We start from the raw sequence: 21,330 nt of genomic DNA on the forward strand, positions 1-21,330 counted from the left end.
AATGCACACCAACAAACAGAATCCTTACTAAAAGTATCCATATCCCTTAAAAGCTTTCATATTTTATCACATCGCAATCAAAAATCTGATTGTAGCAACTTACATTGGACTGCTACTCTTTGTCTTTTGCGTTTCATTTGTGCTCATCTGGAGGGAGGAATATGCATCCCAACATTGTTTTAACCTAATTTCACTTGTAACGCATCAGTATGGTGGGATCCATACCATTGTTTTGTAGCTCTGGATGTTTGTTTAGTTCTGCTGTCCTATTTAAAGATGAATCTCTTTCTCAGTATCAAGTCTTTTACAGCCTGGGACAGGTTTGATGATGTGTGGTTTACTTCATCTGTCTTCCCAGAAACTCCGATCATCTTTATTGCACCTTCTGGACCTCAATGTCCCCACAGTATAATTTTGCGGCCACTGTATTTTACAGAGTGAATTGTGTTTTCAGGGTGATGTGCAGTAGTGATTTTCTTCCACACATGCAGGCCAAAGAGTTACGTTTTGGTGTCATCTGAGCAGAATACCATCCTCCTTGTGATTGGTGTGTTCTCTACTGGCTTGTTGCCAACTGCAAATGGGACTTACAACCTTCCTTTAACAATCAACTCCTACTTGCCACTCTTCTATAAAGGTCTGGTTGGTGGTAGTGCATGAAAAAGTTAGATTTTCCCATCTGAGCTGTGGATCTCTGTAGCTCGTCCAGAGTTACCATGGGTCTCTTGGCTGCTTCTCTAATTAATACTATGGTAGCCTGGCTAGTTAGTCTAGGCGGATAACCAGTGGTCATGTGTCGGGAGGCTTAGAGTCGCTTCATTCTCTTTTCACTTTCAAATGCATACTGAGAAGTGTCTGCTGTGGTTCTTGGTCTTCATTTGTTCTCTAATGTTCTCTGACAAACCTTTGATGGATTTGCAGAACAGATGGATTCATACTGAGATTAAACTACTAACAGATGGTCCTGTTTTACTAATTAGGCAATTGTTAGCTTTTTGCAGGGATATCAGATGAAAGGCAACTGAATAAATACATTTAAGACTAAAACTCTTCATACAACGGGCAGATTTAGGTTTAAAGTAATCTATTTATTTGATCAACATGAGGGTGATGGCAAGAACAACTTCCAACCTCAAAGACCTGAAATTCTTAAAGAAAACTACAAATTTGTGTGTGTGTGTGTAGGATGCCCGTCTCATTTTAAACCAGAAACAAACTCTTGAATCATTAAAAATATTTGTACATCTCAATCAGACAGAGGTCAGATTATTTTGGGCTTAATTGTTTTGCAGATCAGTTTTTAGTTGGTAGAGTAAAAATTCAGAAAACTACATATCCTCTATGTTCCTCTCAGCATCCTTTTAGCCTAACACTTAAAATACTAATGAATCGTATGGAAGTTTGTGGTTGTAACATGACACAGTGTGAAAATATCAAGATGCATTTGCAAGATGCTATGTAACTTGTTCACTTTAGCTCATTTGTGTTTGACCAAAACCAATGTTTGCCCAGTGACAGAGAAGTAAGTGCAATTTCAGAATGGATCAGTCTGGTCTGTCAAGCTCACACAGTTTAGAGGAAATAAAAGGGTAGCGAACCAGAAATGTTGCTGCATTGTAACAGTCATCACTCATCCATCAGATATGTTCCTGTCTGCTGCATTCTGCTTTGTTGTCTTGTTTAAAAAAAAAAAAAAAAAAAAAAAAGAAGCTCAACCTGCGTTGCTTACCGGCCTTCAAGCAATATTAAAAAGGCCAACTACTACAGACAAATAAGCAATGCATAGTGAAGGTAAAGGAATAGGGAGGCAGTTTTCTATCCTTTCCTCTCCCTCTCATCATGTTTGGCTTTGGGCTTTAAATTAGCTGTCCCATTGTGCTGAGCTGCTGACACGAGTCGGAAACGCGGTTTGAAAAGCGATGTATTGTTTCATGTAAAGCGCATTCATCAGTTAAGTTTAGCTGACTTTGGCAGGGAAGACAAAGGATGTGATGAAGAAACGCCATGCAAATGGCTTTGTGAGGTAGGGGTGTGCTGGCTAACCCGTATCCCTGAGAACCTTTTGTGAGTATCTCTGACTGAACTGTCATTCTTCTCAGCCGTATTTCTGCCTGACGCCCTCCTCTATCTGCTCAGTCTGCTGGTAAATCCGTAAGACCTAATGCAGTGCCTGTTTGCAGGTGTGATGATGTCGAGATCAGCATCTGAAACAGAGCACCCGCCCATGCAAGGTCTACACTTCTGTTCACACGCTGCTCTACAAGGTTCCCAGGCACGTTTAAAAGGGGGCTACATTAATAATCCATGGATTCTGAATCTGTGCGTAAGTGCAGTGCCAACCAGTGAGTGCATGTCCTTAGATGGCCATTCGTTTGACACCTTTCAGAGTTTCTCCCCCTCTCTCTCTGTCTCTCTAGCCCCCTCACTTGGGTAGCTGAACTTTGATTGATGACATCAAAGGGAGTGGTGAAATGTGGGGGCTGAATGTAGAGATAACTGACTGCTGAGAATGACTCAGTCTGTAGTGGAGAGTCAGTCTTCTGCAGCCTAGAGGAAGAAAGCAAGAGGGACGAGACCAGAGAAGGTATCATGGGCTAAATGAGGCCTCGCGGCTTGGTTAGCACACAGAACTTCATCATCCGTGGCTCATGTTCGGAGGCCAACGTGACTAATGCTAATGCTGCTTCGTTTGAGAAAAGAAACATCACAGAGTCGACGTGATGTAAACAAAGAGCAAGAGTACGGCATCACCAGCAGCTTCCTGTCCAATCAATCAAGTCTGGGAGGACAGAAAACAGAAACTCACAGCACAACACGCAACTGCAGCACAACACGCAACTGCAGCACTACGTATATAAGCACATACCCTCTTGAACGTACTGCCACACTCATGCTTTCTGGCAGATACGCCTTCACCCATAGAACAACAGCATCAATCACCAGTTTTTCAAATAAAAACAAGTTGCCATACAGACACAACAGATACATTTCCTGTATACAACACATTGAGTCGTATGGACCGCCAGGCCGCCCCGTGTTGCTTCCACCCTGATGTCAAGCGATGATTATTGGAAAGGAAGTTTGTACATCTAATCTCGAGGCTATATAGTTTTATTTAGAGGGCCAGCAGTAGCCCCTTACAATACGTGTGGCAGCTTTGACTAGATCTCTGACATCATTGCACAAATTCCCTGGAGTGTGACCTTGAATTGTACGTGATAAATTTCCGCGGCTGCATAGAGTGCGCTTGGGGAGGTCAGTCACCGCAGAAGAAAAATGCCGTCTTCTGCGCCTCCTTTGTAGCCGTAATTTATGCATCATATTTTTCTTTCTTGTCGCAAGGTGATGGCTGCCAATAATGCCAGAGTGGTGGCCGAGGGGTTTGTCGCGCTCGCCCTCTTTAAATAGCCGCAGATCTAATCTGCAGACAGCAACAGAGTTCTGACAGATCCTGCCTTGGTGCCTCCTCCCACTAGGTGACACATTCTTATTTTTCCTCTCCTCCGCTCTGGTATTCACTCCATGGAGCACTAGCCCCTCAAGCTATTGTCAGTTCTGTTCTCCATCCATGTCTGAAAAACCAAATGGATTTACAGGGTTTACTGTCAACCTCTCCCTTTTTCTGGGCTTATGAATGTGGGACTCTCTTCCGTCTCCTCCCTTTTTATTTCCACACTGACTCTTCGTGATGACTTGGTCGTCCTTCTTGTTGGAGGAGTGCTGTTGTGGCATTGGCTTTTTATTAAGCATATCCTTCACAGGTGACCTTATAATATGTCTTGACCTAAGCACAATATAGTACAGTCAAAGCTCGGTATATAAACTTCATGAGGCTTTCAGGCAGTCCTGGCTCTTTAGATCCTAAACACACAAGAGTGTTGTTTGATTCCCATTTTTAAGGCCAGTCAGGTTGGACTTTATTTCATCTCGCCGCCCTGTTCCTAGGAACGGGGAAATGAGGTCACTAGACCTGACCAATACTGGTTTAACCCAAATGACTGTACATAAAAAGGAACAAAATAGTTTTTCTAAACGTGTTTTTATTCATTTTTTTTAATCGATATTGCTCCACTCAACGTTTAAATAAATGATTTTACAATTGTTGTTATGGAATATTGTGATCGCGTCAGAAAACAGTCAGTTCACTTTGCGCACAACTATTGCTATGTGTCTCTTATTTCAAAATATTTGAGGCTCATGGCAAACCAGTGTCAGGGAAAAGACACCGTCTAATAAATGTTTATCTTGAAAAACATTTTTGAAGGACTTAAGGTTTGCCCAGCAGGTCAAGCATCATCCTAACTCTGTCAGTGTTTCTCTGTGATCCAATTCTGATGCCGACATGCACAATGTTGGCACTTTCAACAGTGGAAAGAAGTCTGCATGGGTGTCCATAGTTGTCTTCATAAAAAACAAACTGGACAATTTTTAATCAAAATCAGTAGAAATGTCTTCTGCAGTTCAAGCTCCAATTGAATCAAATGCGCCAAACGTTGGTCACATGTTCCCCTTTGTCACAATGTCACAGGTTCAGCTCTGTTCATTCACTGAATCACTTTTGACAAATACTGACAACTGTGCATATTCCACATACTCCACAAGAGCTGGAATGTCCTTGTCATAAAACGATCACAGTAGATCAAATCTATCTCCCTGTTTTTAGCACATCAAAACTGGAATAAATGGTCACTTCCTGTGAAGCTGCAATTTTTATTTTATTTTTTATTTTTTGCTTTGACCAGTCAGTTAAAGGAAAGAAAATGTATATGTAATTATCAATAAGACAATCTGAAAGAAATAATTAATAAAAATTGAACTACAACAAATCATCCATGTGTAACCGTCACAAGATGCATGTGGAGAAGCTTAAAACAGCCTGTTTTCTTTAATAGCATTTCACAAGGAAGGTAGTAACCAGTTGGTGCTAATTAAAAACACTTGTGTAACTCATCATTAGCAAGTGTGGCCACCTCTATTAAAAGTCACACTTTTGAACGTTTGCTAGTTTGGACAAGCAAATGGTCCAAACCAGCATAGTTTTCAGAGTTTTCTGAAAGCAGTTCTGAGAAGGAAAGGCATCAGTGATGCTTTCACTTCTTTACATGCCCATAGAGAAGCAATTCCTCTGAAAGGTTTTAACCCAATTTCAAAAGCAACCCAAGAATTTCACCTTGAACTCTGCAAACATCATTTATCATGTTAAATGTCCAAATTTGTAACAGTGCAATTAAATAAACCCCAACAAAAAAAGCCAACAACTTTAGCATGCTGGGAATGGTTGCCAAAAAAATTCCCTCTTAAACATATAGATGCGTGACTGAAGTCTGCAAAGACTTACTTGATTAAATCACAAAACATGCAGAACAGCATTCATCCTCCTGTCATGTCAGACGCAGCAAGTCAGAGGAGGTACCTCATATATTTGTATTACTGTTACATGAACACCTTTCACTTGTTGAGTTGACCATGAACTCCACTGTACTTAGTTAACCATTGTAGCAGTTGTCGTTATTAACTGCTACAAAGATTAGTTTCTCATTTCTTAAAAAAAAAACACAAAAAAAAACATGAGGACAAACATCCCGTGTTTGAAAAATAAGTTAGTTTATTCAAAAAAGTTGTGTGTTGCAGATTTCTCTTGAAAATTAGATCTGGATCTCATTGGTTAAATAAAGGAAATAAAAATAAATAAAAAATAAAAAGAGTCAAGTCATTGGCATGAAGCAGGCAGAGAAAACATGGAGAAACTTGGAATAAAAACCCCAGAAGTCAGGGCTATTTTTAATAGTTAAGTAAAAGCCTCCCTACAATGCAAGGCTTCTTTGCATTTAGTCATTTAGTCTGTTTCAGAGTTCAGTGTGAGGTCATTTGAATATCGGCTCATCCCAAACAGGATCATCAACATGACAGCAATCCCATACACAGCAGCTAAATTACATGAAAAAGAGAAAAGAATCGAGACGCAGCAGCGATCCCAGCTGAAAACGCTGTGTTGAGACCGTAGAGAGACATGCCTAAACAATGTGCACAAACCTCACTGAGCTGGAGAAGATTTGGAAATAACAGCCAACCAAACTGCCTCTGCAGTGATATGAAAGACACAAAGAAAAAAAAAGGCTTCTTCATATACTACTTCTTTTTACAAGGACAGAACCAATCTGTTTTCAAATACATGCTTATTTTTGTTTAGAGAAAAATAGTGTGAAATATGCTTTGAATGTGTTACAATGGGAGGTAGAATTAAATAATTTCATACCTGGCCATGCTGTTTTTGTTCATTTCTAAAGAAATACTTTCACAATTTTTTGTAGTGAAATGAACAAGTCATTCATAAGTTAGCGTAAAAATTGTGCTTTATCTTTAAAATTGGATTTAATTACTTCTCAGTAGTTATTAAGGTGAGTCTCTACACAAATTACAAATAGTTTCTGCATTTGTTTCTGATTTTTTTGTATATTGGTCTTCTGACTTTTGTCAACCACTGTAGAAAACATAATCCATTTCAATGATCACTAAAACGTTTAACTTCCTTGAATCTCTAGAAGTAACAGAATCAACAAACCATCAGTCTTAATTCATGTAAACTCTTTAAAGCCAGCTCTAAGTAAACTCTGCATACTACCCGTCTTCATTCCATCGCACCGACACCAGAAGCCAGCTATTATGAAACGCCGTGGCCCATTTTGCACCCGAGTCGGTGCTCTAGAAGAGGATGCAGCTGTGTGTAATTTGCTCGAATGAGGGAGAAGAAAACAAGGAATTCAGTTTTACTTGCTATTGTTTGATGACACGGGGAAATCCATTTCTGTGAGATATTCTCTCGCCCCTACTCACTCCATGCACAATTAATTTGATACACGCTACAAGCATAAATCCAAGATGATTATGCTGCGTTCAGGACAACAGCGACGAACATTTCCATCTTCTCAGAACTGAAGAACAGAAGGAGACAAGGAAATTAGTTTCTGTGTATTATGTAGATGCCGCCTCATTCTGCAGCATCGGCAGGATTCGGCGGCTGAGGTGTGTTTGCGTGCGAGAGCTTGCGATTGGATGAGAGGTGAACGGGATAAGCTTATTAAAATTAAACACGCTCTCCGTGTTTGTGCATTTACATAAAAAAAAAAAAGAGAAAAGGCTCCATGTTTTCGTTTCTCTTCAGAAAACCTAGCGTGTTTTAACAACAGCAGGTGTGGCCGTTTATGGATTATTGTCAGACTGGGTCCATTGAGCCGTACGTAAGAGGAATAAGACTTTATTCCACTTACTGGCTTCCCTGTCCTCCATCACAAACACAACGTAGGAGTAGCTGTTCGATCTGGAAAGTGGCCAGTCGTTGGGTTAATAGATGGGTTTGGCCAGACGTCTGCGAGGTGACCGCTAGCTGGCAGACTGCTGGATATGGTTGCAGATTGTAAGTGGACATGTACTCTGCTTCTCTCACTGTGCAGTTGTCACTGTATTATGAAGCACTCTGAAACTCACTTTTTCTCCATCTGCAGTTCCAGCCTCTCCAGTCCTCTTTTTTTTCCCCCCTCTGCCAATGTCTTGCGAGGCGCCATAGCGAAGGTGCTATTGCCTCTGACATTAGATCCCAGATCCAAAGGAGGGTCGTCGTTAATTAGTCAGGCGAGTTCGATGTCAAAACTGCATGGTGGGCGCCGGGGGAAAGGATGTGGAGGAATAGAGGCAACAAACAGAGAATCTGTCCTGAAATTACCCATCTGTCTTACAGAAAAATGTGCCACATTATCAAAAGTGCAAACTTTGGCACTATCCTACTGTAGTTATTAATGACCCCGATGCAGATGCAGCCACATTCCACTTTGACCTGGAATTACATAAAATTGTATGCTAAAATATGTATATTGCTCTAAATATTCACTCTGTGTGTCCTGGTTCCAGCTACTTCTTATTTCAGCACTGCTCTGCTTCGCGGTTTAATTTGGCTTCTGCTCTCATTTCCAGTGCAAACAAAAAAAAAAAAAAAGAAAACGAGAGAGAAAAAGAGGGAGAAGTGGGGGGCGGGGGATGTTGTTGTGAACTCATTTTTCTTGTAGTCTCTTGAGTAGAGTGATGAAATTGTTAAAGAGACGGTTTGAGCTTTTTCAAAATACGGTTCTGTTAAAAGGTTGCAGGCACTTAGTTAACTTTCTTGGTTTTCTTTATTTAGTAACTTTTCTGGTTCCAGAGGTCAAAGGTATCGAGCAGTTCAAGAGGCACCGAGGCCAAAGTGATCTTGGCAGTAAAACTCCAATAAAAAAAAAAAAAAATGGTGAAAATGTGACAAGAAAGTTGTGTTAATAACATGCCAACAATTATGTTTTGCATTTATGTATTAACTTGGGATTTATAGGAGGCGGTGCTCGCCTTGTGACCTTTCTGAGAGAATTAGAGAAGGAAACATATCAAAACATTCTGGTGAGAATAACTGTTTGAAATACATAGTGGTATCATCAACGTTGATTCACTCGAAGGCTATATGTTCGGGCTAATTGGATGCTACATTGTTGCGCATGTTGCCGGCCTTGTAAAACAGCCGTGATTCAACGCTGGCTGGAAGAAGATGAACCGAGTCAAATTTTTACTTGTGAAAATAACAACGATGATTTAAAAATATCCAGACAACTTCACAGGAGTGCTAGCAAAGCAACACGCAAAAACTCACTTTAGCATACAGAGTTGAACTTAGGAACTTAGGATACCGCCCAAGATACCAGGCTGAGCAATGCAAGCCAAATATTTGTTAGGGTTGGTGTACCTGCTTGTCATGCAATATTACAGAACCTCATCTACAGCTGCAGGTTAATGGATGCTGATAGAATTAAATTGTTTTATTTGTGGTAAATCCTACATTCACCTGTGGCATCATTAGCATTTTAGCCTTTATGTAAATTTGTGACATTGTGAATGTTACTTTTTTTAATTATCTTTTTTTTTTCTTTCATTTTTCTGCATATGCTCCTAATAAAGTAAGCTAACTCGGTAGCTGAAGCTGTGATAGTAGCACATGAAAAGTCCTCGAATGATCCATTTGCTTATAATGCATTATAATTATAGATGATGCCGTCGTGTGGCTCAGCTGGTAAAGTCAGCAAGGCTTTAATTGGAAGGTGCTCAGATTGAGGCTTGACTATGGCATCGTTGTTCTCTGATGATCCTTCTGAGTGCTTTTATTTACATGTAAAAGTCAAAATTGCATGTTTTTTCCACCTGTCTTTCATTTTGACTTCAAGGTCAACAATATCCCAATTTTAGCCTAATAGTCCTGAGACAGTTTCAGCATCGCTTAGATAATAAACGGTTGCTGCAGACAGGGAAGATTTTAATTGCTTCACATAAGAACCTCACTTCAAAAATCTGGAATTTACCTTTCAAATGGAAATGTTAGGCAAAAAAATAAATAAGACCTTAGAAGTCACACTTACACTTGGCTGCTACGAAGTAGCAATGGATGGTTTCCATAGAAACACGTCCATGTTTCTTATGCATTGTGATGAAAGATAAATTATTAGAGCGTAATATTTTTTAAAAATTCCTCATTAATTATAATTATTCAGGATAAAATCAGTCTTAATTGCTGTACCAAAAAACACACCCTGAAATATCATAGATTGAGAAGTAAAACATGCAAATTGTCCACCTGTGAGTGAATATTTTAAACATTACATTTGTTCTGATGATCAACATGTCCCAACAAATTACTGATCAGGCCTCATTCTCCCTAAAGCAAAAAGTGAAGTGGTCATAGTATGTAAGCAGGGCGATAAATAACATAAAATGTTTGAAGAGTCTCTAAAAGATCCCATAAGCATGCAAGTGGGATATTCATTTAATGGGTCACACTTTATTTGGATTGTTCGCCGGTGACTGGTGCGTCACTCGAACTTCGCCTTGGGTGTCTGAAAAGCTGCTCATAATTGCACAAAACGTAGTCGATATATCTCCGGGACGCAGTCAAACTTATGCTTGAGGTTACTTCAGTGGCACAGTGTCCTGCCAGGCCTCAAAGCATTAATGCAGCAGAAAAGGAGGAGGAATATATGAGTGGACTCTTGCAGCGCTGTGTCGGCTTTTCGCTGACCTGATTAGTATTCTGCATGCAGCACAGGACGCCGCTCTAAATTTAACCAGTAGCAAATATGAAGGTGGCCTCGCCATCGCTGACAGAACAGATGAGAGCCGACCCGAGCCGCTCCTACACCTGCTGGTGTTTGTGCGTTTCTCGCCCGTGGCCACGGTTCTGGCTTTGGAGCAGCAACAGTTTTCTACGTGGAGTAGATTGGCCGGGTTTTCCGTGACGTGTCTCGGTGCTGTTGGCGTGACGCTTCAGGCTCCAGTCTTGCTGCTGCTTTTGCTGAGATGCAGCTGCAGAGATGGCACATTAATAAATACCCGCTCCGTGAAGACGCGTGGCGTTCGTGAGACACTTAAATCAGCCCTTTGAAGAAAAAACCGGAAAGATTTTAAGTCAAGCTTACGGATGAAGAGTTTAATATGAATTTTCCAAACTTCATATTGTATATGAAGTTTTGAACAGAAAAAATACAATTAAAATGTATGTAAACCCTTTTGCTTTGATGCTCTTCAATAAAATCCAGCGCAGTCAACTACTTGGCTGGCTATTAGTTTTACACTGTACAAAATGTGGCTTTCATGAAGGAGTTGCAAGTAGAAAGCCATTCAGTTCAGTTCTATAATACTTTCATAATACAAAAGAAAAATAAAATTTTGTTATGTACATTTTCCTTTAAAGAGTTGCTGTAGAAGCTGATGACTGCAGGCAGGAAGGACCTCCTCTAGTAGTCTGTTATACAGCATATCTGAAAGAGCTTCTGACTGAAGAAAATCCAATTAAAACAAAGAAAAACAAAACAATTTTGTTTTCAAGCAGTCGCGTCTGAATATTATAGGGCAGCTTCTCACGTAAGTGCAACAAATAAGTAACTAATCAGAGTTAGCAAAGCATGTCAACATGCTGATCTTTCTAGCTATTAATGATGATTTTTTTCTGTATAATAGTCTCATGGAGAGGGCTGAACATAATATCCTTGATATTATGAAGAATCGCTCTTTGCACTGTAATCTCTCAATTTTCCAGTCTAGCTCACAGAATAAAGGAAAACAACAAGAAGTTTAATTTGCTAAAAAAAAAAGAAAAAAGAAAGAAACAAAAAGAAAAAACAATGTTCAGGTCTCAGAAAAACTGAATTGTTCTGGTTAGATGAGACCTAAACTGAACTTTATCACATACGTACCAAACGCCACGATTGATGGCTCACTAACACTGTAGATCCCCTTCCTTAACAGACCAGCAGCACAGTGAAACGTGGAGAAAAAGGCAGATTGTGCTAAATACAGGGAAGTCCTACAACCTGTTTGAGCCTGGATTGTTTAAGCTAAATAATATATCTGTTTACATCATACGTTTTGAGAACGTCAAACTTCACAGCAAAAATCAACTGACAGTCTGTGACACGCTTTGAAAATTAATGTTCAAAGATGCTCTCCATCCAATCTGACTGAAACTGAGCAACAATTTTGCTTGTAATGTGATGAAATGTTGAAGTAATTCAAGGTGGATGAGCTACAGCGCCTTTAATCTCACAGCAGACTGTTAGCCACTGGCAGAAAAATGTTTACATGCAATACATGAATGAATATAAAGTTTTAGCCTCTTCTTTTTCTCCTTTATTTTCAGTTCAACTACTTCACCTAGTATCTTAAAGTAAAGCAGGTCCCCCCCCTCTAATGCTTTAGCCACCAGATGTCTAACGATGATCTGCAAACGCTCCCCATTCTGCTTCAAGTAGTGAAAGTGGCAGTAAATAGATAGCTTTGTGAGGAACCGGTGAGAGAGAGAGAGAGAGAGAGAGAGAGAGAGAGAAAAAAGTGTCCATCTATCAATTAAATGACAGGGCCCAGTGTGTGTGCAGGGAATTAGGAGAATCCAATGGCCTATTTTTTTCCTCTCAATGGAAATCGTCAACACTAAAGACAGCAATAATGGATAAAGAGAGGAAAACCGATAAAGTATATAATGGAGGAAAAAGAAAAGATGGCGCTCGCAAAAGTTTACAACAGCTCTCGCCCCTCGCCACCTTAATTTGGAGTCTCGATGGGTGGGGTTGACTATTTGCAGTGGAGGGTCTTTTGTTGGTAGGAACAAAAAATAAATAAATACTTCTAAGTTGAACTGCTGCTGTGCTGGATTGGTTTATTGTGATATTCTAAGCGTAAGCAGCACCTCCCTCAAAGGCCGTCATTTCTGCCTACGGTTCAGAAGCGTGAAGCACGTCTGTCAGTTATTTTGACAATGTGGCGTGAAAAGGAGGGTTAGAAGTGGGTGGGATGAGTGACGATTCTGTTAGCTCTGCCAGCGCTCCCTTTTTACACCGTTCCTTGAAGCTTGTTTTTTTTTCTTCTCCCCCCTTTAATAGCTCAATGCCCCTCAAAAAGATAATGGCAGTAGAAGTCTCCAATTCTTTTTCGCATTCTTTCCTTTTCTTTTTATTTTTTAAGCAAACATAAGAAGTCTACCTGCAACATCTGCTGCTGTTTTACTGTTTTATCTGATAAATGATAAGCTGATGCACAAACTGAAAGAGAAGGGCGAAACAGAAGCCAATTCACACATCTTCGTGGATCCGAACGTTTAGTTTTCATAGCACTGGAAGACATTCATTTTTAAGATATTATTCCGATGACCTTGCAGCGGCAGGATATTATCTATTTATCAGTTTGCTGAAGGACGCCGCATAAGATCCTGATTTGCAACAATTTGCTGTGTTCACAAAGCCGTGGATGCAGTTTTCACAAGATCCAAGCTCGGCTTTGCAACAAAGAATGCTTTCCCTCAAGGATATCCACTTGTGTTCAAGAGTAAAAGATCAATAATGCATCCTGTGCCTCTACCGAGCCCACTGATAAAAAATAAACAGTATATTTGTGAGGTGAAAGTAGCATTTATTGATCTTTGTTATCCCCTTCTCTGTGTTCAAGTCGAGGAAAACTGGTTCTAATTGCAAACATTGCTGTAAAAAAGGGCTCCTGTTTCTACGCACGTTCAAGCTGGTTGAATATGGATGCTCTTACGCCTGTGAGCCACTGAAGGACGTAGCAACTAAGCCAAGTTAGTGAGTTGGTGTGAAGCGGATTTCGATCCAAAACGCACCATTATAACCAACGCTCCTGCTGCCCCTTGGTGTTTCCACAAAGCTAGCTTTGTTGTGTAAGCTAGCTGGTTTGTTGTCAAGATTGTGGAATCATATGTAAAAAAAGTAAAACAAAGAAAATTTATCTTTGAATGTAGCAACAAATGTGACTTGAGATCTACTAATCGGACATTTTCTGACCAATACCAGTTTCTGTTTGAATTTACAATTTTCCTTTTGACACCATCATTGTTTAATGTTCTCAGAATTCTTATATTTTAATGGAAAATATAAGAAAGTTGTGGAAATTCTTTGATAAAAGATGTCCAGTTGAATCAAAAAACTAATATGTTATGAATGAAAGCACATGTCCCAACCCATGCAGTATTTGAGGTATTTAAAGTGATAGATGTCTACAAATAGCATAAACTTCTAACTTGAAAGTAAAAAAGTTTTCAAACTTTTTATTAGATAAAAAAATGAAACCATAATAAAGGTGTGATGTGCATTTGTATTCTTCGCCTGTGACTCAATACTTCATAGAACCATCAATCGCTCTAATCACAACTGGAAGTTTACGACTGAAACTCAAATACTTTCCTTACACAATATATTGACTAACAGCAAAAACCTTCATTATGACAACTCCTCTACATGAACTGGGCTATTCAAAAAAAAAAACAAAAAAAAAAAACATCTGCAGTTTGATGATTACTTTTCTACTTTTTTATGTTCTTTTCCAAAGTCTGCACTCATACATATGTATAGTGCTGATGCAGGCGGACAAGAGTGGGTTGGGAACAGCATGAGGCAATGTTGTGCACTGTGTATATCTAATTGCCTGACCACCAACAGCTACAGTCAATTTCAGATCCAAAACTAAGTATTTTTCCTGAATTGTTTAGTGTTTCCCCGTCCTGATGCCATTTTCCCCGGAGCCCGGCGGACGAGGGGCTAACTGCCCGTCTATCCGCGGTAAGCGCAGACATTTCCAAATCTGGAAATCAAGCTGGAACCGTCAGACAGAATTTGAGAGCTTTAAATCCCTTCTACCTCTCCTGCAGAATTTGGCTCCGGATCCATTTCCCTACTGCCAATGTTACGTCCGTGCGATTACGCTGACGGGGAGGTGATGGCGTCGCCCTCCTCCAGGTGTCTGAATTGAATGGGACGCATTTGGTCAAGAAGAGGAGAAGGCTTTAGATGGGGTGAACATTTCTGAGGGGCTCTAAATTTTCTCTTGGATTTAACTAAGGAGTATTTTTGTGTGAAGATATTAAGCTTTGTGAGACATTTACATTCACAGCCTTACATCAAAGCAGAGTAACAACATTTTTTTTTTGGACAGTTATATAATTCAACATTGTTTTTTTCTTTTCCTCTTTGATGGAAAATTTAAATGACAAAAAAGGACAAAACGTTAAAATACTATGTTATAAAATCAATTGTTAACAATAAGGTTTTAAAAAAATCCACAATTAAACAGAGTGTTTTGCTTTTAACCTAATTATTATTGAAAATTGGTTCTTGTTACCAAGCATTGAGACATTTGATCCCAAGCAGAAATAAGTTGAGGGGTTTGTATATTTTTAAGGTCCTTAAAAGGTGTTTGATCATTTAACCATTCAGTTCTTTTTATTGTCTTATTAGTATATTGTCATGCTGAATGTTGTTTTCTATCAGTTTGCTTCTCTTCAAAATGCTTTATAAAAAAAATTGTTAATTTGCAAGATTGCTAGTATTTAAAGTCGCAACAAACTAGAACTATTTTTGCCGTTGCAATTTTACAAAACCTTAGTAAAATTGCTATTGTGGTTACTCCTTTGGTTTATTATACTATTATACTTAATTATTATATTATATTAAGGCTCTACGGTTTCTTTCCTGATTTAATGTTCTTTAATTAAATTACAGTCGAGTGAAAAATAAAGTTCTTTGTGAAGAAATCTTCACACATATCTTATTGTTTCTTTTCTCTGAAAAATAAACTAGCTTACTTGCACTTGAATGGAACTGAGTTGAGTTGATTGGAATTGAATTACCTTAATTTATTCATTCTACAATAGATTATCCACAATGTCTATTCTTCCTGAGGAAACAGCGAAAGAAAAGGTATTTTACACATGAAGAAAAGAGTGTTTAAAAAGGCATAGAAATCCAAAAATCCAGCTGAAATATTTGAGTTTTCAGAGAGTGTCCCTGCGGCTATGTGCAAATTAATATCAGGTGGTTTAATAATAGCTGAAAGTGCAAACACATTACACCGTCATAAAGCCATGGCCCTCCTATGTTTCTGACACAGAAGTTAAAATGCCAAATCAAAGAGTTATTAAAGATCCAAGGGGCCTTTTGCTATCAGTCACTGCACAGGACATTGCAGCTGAAGAAAAAGTGCGTTAAAGGTTGTTTGCAGCAGATTTTTGACGAGACAATGAAGTACAGAAGGAATATCTTGAGGTCAGATGAGGTTCAAGCTGAACTCTTTGAACATCTTTGAACACACCATGTTTGGAGTTAAGGACACCATAAACCACTCTAAAACCACCTTGCCAAAAGTGGGCTGCTCTACAGCAAGCTGTACTAACGGATTCATGTAACTGAAGGGAGGATTAATGGATAAATGTACTGGGACATTTCTTATCAAGACAAAAATCTAGACAAAAAACTGTTTGTTGGTGTTACTAAATGTACCAGACTGGTCCAGTTAATCACCTCAATTGTCTGTATGTTTTAAACCAGTGTTTCCCAAACTTTTTCAAGCCGAGGGCCACTTACCCCATTTAACAAACAGTCACAGACCACCTATCTTGAACTTGATATATACAGCCTGATAGTAAAACATTAGTTTCTTAAGTCATTGCGTTTGTTCTGCCTAATGTGAAGGTGGCTCTGTTTTGCAAATGTGATTGGCCACAATAAAACCATGAACACGTCTACTTGGGGCATTTTGATTTATTTACAGATTCTGAAAGTATGGATTTGAAGCTTTCCAATGATAGAAAACATATGGAAATTACTTTATTGATGACATTTCAGGGTTATTTGTAACTTAGAAGCCAGTAGATAGTCCGACATAAATAATTTTATTTTAGGTGTTAAAATGCAGTTAGTCAGTGTGGGGCACAGCGCTGTTCACCACCTTGCCACAGTCATATTGAGTTCATTGCACTCAGCACAGCCGCAGACTGAGATCTGCATCCCTGCGCCATGCTTTGTATCCTAATAATATTCAAAAACTAAAGTTCTGCAACTCACCGTGAGAAACTTTCCACCTGTATCTTCAGTTTTTCTTTTTAGTGGCCCCGTTTTAAGCCATTTATCAATCATTATTTCTTAACAGTCCTTTGGTAAGCTAGCTGTAGCGTCGCACTCACGTCACGGCAAATAAACGGTTGTTTATATGCAGTACCTCGCGGACCACTAGGGGGCGCCCGCGGACCACCAGTGGTCTGGGGACCACAGTTTGAGGACTGCTTTAGACAAATCTATAGAAAGTGCAGAGAAAGGAAACCCAGAACCATCAAGAACTTTAGAATAATGGCTCAACATGACACATGAGCATTGGATGTGACCATATAAATATAAAAAATTTTCTTCTACTTAGTTCTTTAAAGATTGTGTCCCTCTCTACAAATTGTGTCCCTCTCTGCTGGCAGCCCATTTAATATATATATATATATATTTTGCCTTCATTTAGGTCGCAGCAGATGTCATTGCCTAAATGTAGACCAAAGCTATTTTTGGTTGTTACAAATGACTCTGCGAAGCGATGGTGACGCAAGACAGATGGATCTGATGCTTCTGCAGGGCAGAGGACTCAAATCTGTGAAGTCTGAGATAAAAAAAATAAAAAGTTAAAAACAGAAGGCAACCAAGAAAGGACAGAGAAATCTTTTATGTTCACGTCTGAACTACCGAAATATGTTTAGACAAACGGTTCCGGTACAGACATTGGTATGACAGGTGTTTAATAGATAGGGTATATTTATTTTTTTATATTTTCTGAGTCTGTTTGACCTGCAGCCATTGCGTTAGTGGATGAGCTGCTGCCCCTCTGGCTCATGCACCCTGAGGATGAACACACTTAGCCCCCAGCCCTGTTTACACGGCTCCAGCTCTGAAAAAGAACTGTTGTCTGCAGGCCAAGAGATAAGCCCCTCTCACTGTCTCTCTTTTCATTTCGTCTGTCTCTCGCTGCTTCCTCTTCTCTCGATTTCTCCTTTCTAAAAGCTTTCAATACACACACATATACAGACTGTAAGGGACATCGTACACCCTGCTTTTCTATTTTTTTTTTCTTTTTAATGCTGACTAAAAGGTCCCCACTTAAACTTCCCAATGAATGGATGGCTTGTGCACCCTCACCTGACTCTGAAAGTACCGACTGCGGGCGAAGCGCTCCATCAGGCTGCCCTCTTTGCCAACGCGAACAGCTGATTTTAGAAGTTGTCGTCTCCACTGCGACCTTGACAGGCACCGGGGGAACTATTGCAGCCATTCTCGTCATTCCTCCCTCCCTACCTTCTTCTAATCCTTCTCGATGGCTCCGGAACCCAACAAGAACAGGTCATACGTATTAGGTCAATTAGACACGTATAGTTTTGACTTTTTTTTTTTTTTTTTAAGCTCGCTGCAAACGCACACAGAATAATAAAAGCTAAACCTGCAGATCGAGGTCCGTGATTTATGTTTTCTTAGTCCTGGAAAATGTAGCTTTGTGAGGGTCAGTGGAGACATAATTCTTCACATTGGCCCAGTGCATTTATCGCTACTTTTGACCTTAACCTTTTTTCTCTCTGTTTTCTTTTTCTTTCTTCTTTTTTCTGAGTACAATTGCAGACGAAATGAAAAAGTAATTGTAGTCAGTATCCTGTCGTAGCTCGGCACCTAGTAATGTAAAAGCAGCGTGTTGCAAAATAATCTGCGTGAAGTAATTCTTAGCGTTTCTACCAACCATCTTCTTTCTTGTGTGTAACATCTGCTGGGAGCATGAAATCACTGAGTCATAGTTGAATTGAGGACAGCAGAGAGGTTTGACCTATCAAGACTCCTCTGCTGTTTTGTACGTTGCCTCACAGATATGGATTTTGCTGCATCAAGGTGAATGTAATATTTTTTGCTTATTCCTTACAAGAAATTCAACACGAGTCTAAAAAAGAAATTGCCTTGTACAACAACACGAGCACACGTAGTACTGCTCCATCCTGGCACTTTGTTTATTACGCTGTCCTTGATATAAGGAAAATCCAGTCCAATAAAATCCTTTAGTTTGACTGAAATGATTTCAGTCACGCAGAAAGTTGACATCAGTGTAATGTTTAATTCAAGTGATGATTGTAAGCTGATTAGCAGCTTTACTGTAATGAAATTATCCATTTAGTCAGTTTGTAGTAATTGTAAATGATTGTTTTTTTTTTTCTGGCCTGGCGGGATAAAGTATACATTACAAATCATTAGCACTGAAAGGGAGCAATTTGTGCCACCTGTAGATAACACCAGGATTTAAAAAAAAATCTTTTAATACATTCATTCATTTATATAAAGTGCTTTAAAAACCTGAGGCAACCAAAGTGCTGTACAGGCTCAAATTAAAAACACAAATGTGATAATAAACAATGCAATCGTCAATGCAAAAAATACAAAACAACAATGCTTTCTGGAATTAGGCGTCAATTTGAAAATGCAAGTCTCAAGGAGATTTAAATCAATTTAAATCAATTTAAATCTTCCAATTCCATAAAATACAAATTTATGGATGAGCTTTACACCGATCAAAGTTTTCTAGCATGTTTCCAATTTGCCAACTCTTTTTTTTTTTGATGATGATGATTGCCGATTTCTTTTGAAGAGCTCAAATGTACATTGCTCTAAACATCTTTTTGGCCATTTTACCATGAACATTTTAACATCAGAGGTGTTTGCTGTACAGAGAACAGTCTCTGTACAACATGGTTATTGTTTGAAAGTAAAGATAAAACTGTAACCAAACTCATATGTTTAACTCTTTTAATCTGTTACAATTTTTAATTTATTTTTTTTTTTAAGTATTTGTAGCAGATATTTTATTGATTCACACAGTGAAAAAGTTGGTCTTACTGCTTTATATCTGATTCCACCTGACTGGCCTTTCAGGTCCATTTGTGACAACAATTGATCTTATGACATTTCCAGGGTTTGCTTTTGTTTTGGCTCCATTTCTCTGTTGTTGATATCTGATGATATTAAAGCTAGCTGAAGAGACTGATGGTAATTCCAAGGCTCTTAGCGGTTGAAGGCCCTTCATCACATCATTCTTCTCATAATCATACAGCTATTTGACAAAATAGCCGCTTCCCAAGGGCCTCCCACTTGTGATTACAGAAAAACGAACTGGTGATATTGGAGAAAAACGATAAGTGAGCGGCCTCAAGTCAGCATGAAACATTACATCCAATCACCGACAGCAGCTGTATGATACTATACATTAAAATGGGATTGGATCGTTTTGGATTATAGCAGGAGTGGATATTGCTAGAAACTATATTCTACATAAACTAAGGGTGAGACATAAATTATTCAGTTTCATCAAGAGGCAGAAGATGCCAAGATGTTTGAATTTGTGTGTGCGTGTGTGTGGGGTGGGAAACATCAGCATCAACCTAATGTGAAATCAAGGGGAATGATTGGTTCAGCCCACCTTCCGCAGAAAAACTGATGAATTAGGAGAATAAAGTGAATATTTATCTGCTCAATTTCCCAATCTGCTATAACTTTCTCTCTTATCAGAACGCGTTTTAACACACAGCTGACTGCAGCCCACATCGGCCTGCAGTCCTCCCCCAGTTAATATAAAAGCAGATCAGAAAGTCTAATTATATTTTTCGCTCTCCGAGGCTGCGCCGCTTTGCATAAAAGTCAGAAGTCTTCATCATCTTGGCCATAAACTGCCAGCCGCACAGGTGACTGCTCAGACGACAAAAAAATGTTAATCACCCGAATAGTCTGTTGACATGTTCTGTCCCCCTTCTGCTCTTAGCTGTGTGTCTGAATAATTAGGCTGTCCTCAGCTGCGCCTCTTTCATTTCGCCCTGCCCCGCATTAGGTGCTGTGTTGTCACGCTGTTGACAATGACAGCGGTGGCAGCCATCCATGCTGTGCCATTGGCAGAGTTTGAGCTGCCAGGGATAAAACAATGACAGAAAGAGAGACAAGCAGGAGGGGATTCCAGAAACACACAGAAATGCTTTTGAAGACACTCACTTTGGCTTAATTTGTCCTGGGTTCTCTCTGTGTGTGTGTGTGTGTGTCTTTGAATGTGTTTCTTTCTCTTCTGAGATTAAAAAACAAACAAAAACATGCATGACTATATTGCCATGCCAAAGCCTGTTTGATATCAGCAACATATTCCTCCTTCATAACTGAGCTGGTTTCCCATTGGAGGGATCTCTGAAGAGCAGGGCCAGCTTTTTTCACCTGCAGCCACAGCACCTGTTCAACCAACACTTCCTGGCACGGACCTCGCTTTCTGTCGGATCCATGGCGCCGCTGCTTTGGATTCAACACCCAACAACACACCCTAGCCGCGCGTCGGTACAAGCCAGCGGCTAGTAACTAATCCAAAACATCTAGAGAGTTTTCCACGGACACAAAAGCGCCCGAGCTAGCCCTGAAAATTACTGGCCACAATTTTCTCCGCATCCAACTCCCAGCACGCAAAGACCCGAGCGAACAGGTGTTACGGGGCGATGCCGCACTCTGTACCGTGCCGTTTTTATTTGGCTCATTTTCCATGCGAGCCCGTGCATTTTGTTTATTCACGGGTTTTGTTGCAGCTGTCTGTGAGGCCGTCTTTGCAGGATAAACAGGTTTTATGGCGTTAGAAATCTTACTGCCCAGCTTTCAGCCGGCAGTTGGTCAAATCTGCTGGAGGTGAAAACATCCATCACCGAGACACTGACCATGCTTGAATATTTTTAGTCAGTGTGATTTTGTTCGATTTACACAATGAGTTAAAGTACATTATGCAAATTGGATATGGGGGGAAAAAAAGAAGAAATAATTTAACATCAAGAAAGAAAGGTTTTTAACAACAAAAATGAAACTTATAATGAAACCCTGTTGATTCTGTTAGCTGTGTGAAGCTGACACCCCACCCACGTCAAAAAATTCAGCAAATAGTCTGAATGGTTAGTGCTCC

At 39.6% G+C, this 21,330-nt stretch overlaps 1 protein-coding gene and 2 long non-coding RNA genes across 3 annotated transcripts in view; 1 reads left to right on the forward strand and 2 right to left on the reverse strand.

Moving 5' to 3' along the window:
* insyn1 (inhibitory synaptic factor 1) overlaps positions 1 to 21,330 on the reverse strand; it is a 65,670-nt gene that overhangs the window by 26,305 nt on the left and 18,035 nt on the right. The gene's annotated exons all lie outside the window — the stretch shown is intronic.
* Positions 3,497 to 21,330, reverse strand: LOC106954649 (uncharacterized). The gene is made up of 3 exons (XR_001426396.1): positions 21,248 to 21,330; positions 8,416 to 8,418; positions 3,497 to 3,508 (listed from the first exon to the last, which is right to left on the reverse strand). It is a non-coding gene; the product is annotated as an uncharacterized LOC106954649 (long non-coding RNA).
* On the forward strand, positions 12,542 to 18,657 carry LOC106954650 (uncharacterized). Its single transcript, XR_001426397.1, has 2 exons — positions 12,542 to 14,129; positions 14,219 to 18,657. It is a non-coding gene; the product is annotated as an uncharacterized LOC106954650 (long non-coding RNA).

Source organism: Poecilia latipinna, unplaced genomic scaffold, assembly GCF_001443285.1.
Source record: "Poecilia latipinna isolate Pla-1442-1.1 unplaced genomic scaffold, P_latipinna-1.0 Scaffold668, whole genome shotgun sequence".
NCBI lineage: Eukaryota > Metazoa > Chordata > Actinopteri > Cyprinodontiformes > Poeciliidae > Poecilia > Poecilia latipinna.